We start from the raw sequence: 3,812 nt of genomic DNA, 5'->3' as shown, positions 1-3,812 counted from the left end.
GGGCACTGTCCTGTGCGCCACAGGATGTGTAGTGACATCCTGGCCTCCACCCACTGGATGCCAGGTGCACCCTTCCTGAGTCGTGACAATCAGAAATGCCTCCGGACGCTGCCACATGTCCTCCGGGGGACATGTTCACCGCCCACGGAGAACCCCCGCTGCCGTTTCGAGACATCCTTCCCTTGGTCCCAGATATGCCAGGAGGAGTCAGGAGTCGAAGGTCTGTGAACTTGGCAGTGGGCACCAAGACGACGGACAGACAGATGAGCTCGATCTCCTCTCTGCGCACGACCAGGAGTCTGCAGCTGACGGCATCTCAGGAGTCTTCTGTGCACCGTCTCCAGGGCTCGGCCTGTGAGGTCTCCGGCCTCTTCTCGCTCTGGCTGGGAAGGGGCGTCAGGCTCCACTTGGAGGAGGCTAAGGAAGGAGGGAGGCCGAGGTGGGGGGCTGGGGGCACCGGCCCAGCAAGCAGCAGCATCTGCCCCACGCCCACTGCTCGCATCTCCGGGGCCCTGAGTTTCCTGGAAAAACATCTTCGGAAAGGGCAGGGCTGGAGCTGGCACGGGGAGTTCTTGCTGGAGAAGCCACGGGATGCGGGGGCCGAGTGGGGAAGAGAATGTTATCACAGAAACCTGATTTCTCTACACACTCTATCAGCTCCCCATCTGTTCCTTGATTAAATGTATTGCTGTGCTCCCTCCCCATGTGCCCGCTGCCAGGACGTCTCCAGAGCCCTGATTACATCTGTGGAGAGAGCCTCAAACCTCACAGATGAGCGGGCCTATCGATCAGCCTGGCAGCTGACGTTTGTTTTAAAATCTGGAATAGAGCTGGCTGGGCGGGGGTCTGCAGGGGGCCTCTTACCCCAAAGGGAAGGTCCACCATGCCCTTTCTCTCCTTGACAAGCCAGGGCGCATTGCTGGGGCTGGCATCAAATACTGGTTCCAGCTCTGTGACTTTGGGCAAGCCGCTGCTCGCTCCTGACCTCGGTTTCCTTCCCTTTAGGTCTCGGGGGGTGCGGAGGCAGGTGATTCTGGGGTCTCTCCCAGACCCAACAGCCCCACGGCCTTGCCACTCCAAGCCTAGCATTCCCTGGGAGCTTGTTAGGAATGCAGGCTCTCAGGCCCAGACCAGACCCGCTGAATCAGAACCTGCGTTTTAACAAGACCCCCAGGGGCGGTCATCCACAGCTCCATGCACATGGCTCCTTTGGAGATGAACTTGTATAAGAAATCTCTCGAAGGCAATGAATCGCTATCTTCTCTGGCCTCCGAAAACTTTTATAGAGATTTCTTTCTTTCTTTTTTTTTTTCTGCACAAGAACCTTAACCTTGAAAAGGAACCAGCTCTGAAATTCCAGCCACTTCCTGTGGATGGAGCCCCAAGATGGCAATATTCACTCCATCAACCTTAACCGAAGCCTGGGGATAAAAAAGGATGAGCAGGACCTACTTCCTGCCCCTGGAAACCTGCTCTCGCGGAGGAACAGGCCGAGCCCTCCCTCTGGGCTGAGAAGGTGCGGAGAGATTATCGCCAAGCATCTTGCGCTCTCCTCGTGGGGTCTGACCAAATTCCCACAGGCGACACCAGTCTCTGTGACTCTGTCTTGGTTTCCTGGGGCTGCTGCAATAAATTACCAGAAAGTTGGTGACTTAACACAGCAGAAATGGATTCACTCACAGCTCTGAGGCCCAGAGTCTTAGATCTGGTGCCGGCCGGGCCAGGCTCCCTGGGGAAGCTCTAGGGAGCAACCCTCCCTGCCTCTCTCATCTGCTGGGGCTGCCTGCTGTCCTCGGCGTGGCCGCATCGCTCCATCTCTGCCTCCTCTTCTCTGTGGTGTTCAAGCTCCTTCCGCCTCATTCTTAGGACACTTACGATGGCGCGTAGGGCCCACCCGGATAATCCAGGATACTCTCCACTCAGAATCCTTCCCTTAATTACGTCTGCAAGGTCCTTTTCCAATAAAAGTCACAGCCACGGGTCTGGATTTGACACGGCTATCTTTTAGAGACCACTTTTCAGCCCACCGCACGCTCCGATCAAGATGTGGCCTCGCCGTGGGATTCTGGGTGAGTTATTCGCCGTGGCTGAGCCTCCGTCTGTTTCCTCCCTTGTACGTCGGGACAGCGAATCCCCCAGTGGCCGTGTGCTCGAGCGTGCATGGGCCTTATCTGGAAGACTTATCTGGACCCACCTCGGGGATCTCTCATTCAGTGGGTCTGGGGAGGGCCTTGAGAATTTGCATTTCCAACCACTGAATTAAAGCGGTGCATCTCAGGCAGCTAACAAAGTTCCCACCCCAAATAAGGACTAAATGGATAAATGTGGGTGAACAACCAACAGAAACGACGCCCCCCACGGCTGCCTGGTACATTGGAAGAGAGCGTAGCCGAAGGGCCGGGCTTCCCTTGGAAGACGTCCTTGGGGGCAAGCTGGTCTGCGCATCTCCATCCGGAGCTTAGTGCTTGTGGTCCAACACCACACCGCCGTCACGGGCCATGCCTCTATCAGCCCTCGCTTATCGAGGGGTTCACCCCGTGGCACTTATATTTAAGTTAACAGTGACCAGACGCGGGTGGCCCAGATGTCTAGGAAAGTAGAGAAATCAGCTGGAGGAGGAAGTGATGATCTTTCTTCCAAAGGAAGCCCCAGGGAAGTGGTGGTGCTGGCAAGGTTTGGGGAGAGAAACGAACTTGGCAGCCGCTCTGCGGTGAGTGGGTGTTCCAGGCAGAGGGAACAGCATGGGCGATGTGTCCTACGACACATCGGTGTTGTTAAATCACCTCATCCAAGAGCTGAGGAGTGCGGGAGACGGCCGGGGACCTCAGCGCTGGCCAGGAGAGCCCCTTTCTGCTTGGGGGCAAAGACCTGCATCCTATAGGCAGTGAGGGGGATATTCCAAGGCTTTCTCTGGGAGGGTGACCTGTTCAGCTTCGCGCTGGAGAAGATCGCCCTGCGTCAGTGCTGGGGGGTGGTGGGTTGGATGAAGAAGAGACGGGACACAGGAAGGTCATTTAGGCAGCTAGTAAGACAATTCAGGCAACAGACGACGAGGACCGAGGCTGAAGCACATGACAGGCACACGTCTGGCTTGATGGATGATGGCGTGAGCCAGCAAAGGAGCGAATCATTAGTTAGTCCGGTTTCGCCCCGTCTCGGAGGAGGTGGACTCGAGGTCAGGGCCAGCGATGCTCTGGTGTCCTTGGGCACTTTACACCAAGAGCATCGGCTCTGCCTTCTCTGGACAGGGTGTCCAAACTCCCTGGCCCCTCTGCGTCCCCCATCTCCTCCTGGGGCAAAGGCGCATCCTCCGTAATTACATAGCACGTGTTCTGCCTAGCAGTCCCCAAATGCTAAACTGGTTAATTTCTGTGGAGATTTTTCTTCAAGCCAGCATGACACAGGCTTTAAATCAATTTGAAATCCATTGTCTGCAGATGCACAGGGAGAGGGTCCGTGGAGGACGGGTACCAATTATTCTCATCAGTCAAGGGGGCAGGAGAGGCTGTGATGGGCTTGGGCTGCTGTGGGGAGATGCAGGTTCCCATTACGGAGAAGGAATTAAAGGCTCAGGGCCTCGCAAGAGGGCTCAATGCTGAGTGCTTGGGGACACTGCTCGTTCTGCAGGGAAGGGGCCCCAAGGCGGGGTTGGGCGAGAGATGAAAAGTCGTCTGAAAGGGTCGGATATAGTCTGGGGATGCTGAGGCTCCTGCCAAGTTCAAGGACTTTGTCCCTGGCTCTCAAGGTCATTTTCTCTAGGATTCCCTCCATGAAATACATAAAGTTGGGGGTGGTGGTGGCGGTGGGTGGGG

This window comes from Pteropus vampyrus, unplaced genomic scaffold (genome assembly GCF_000151845.1).
Source record: "Pteropus vampyrus isolate Shadow unplaced genomic scaffold, Pvam_2.0 Scaffold72, whole genome shotgun sequence".
NCBI classification, from domain to species: domain Eukaryota; kingdom Metazoa; phylum Chordata; class Mammalia; order Chiroptera; family Pteropodidae; genus Pteropus; species Pteropus vampyrus.
The sequence above is the reverse complement of the archived record's forward strand: the minus strand, read 5'-3'. Positions refer to the sequence as shown.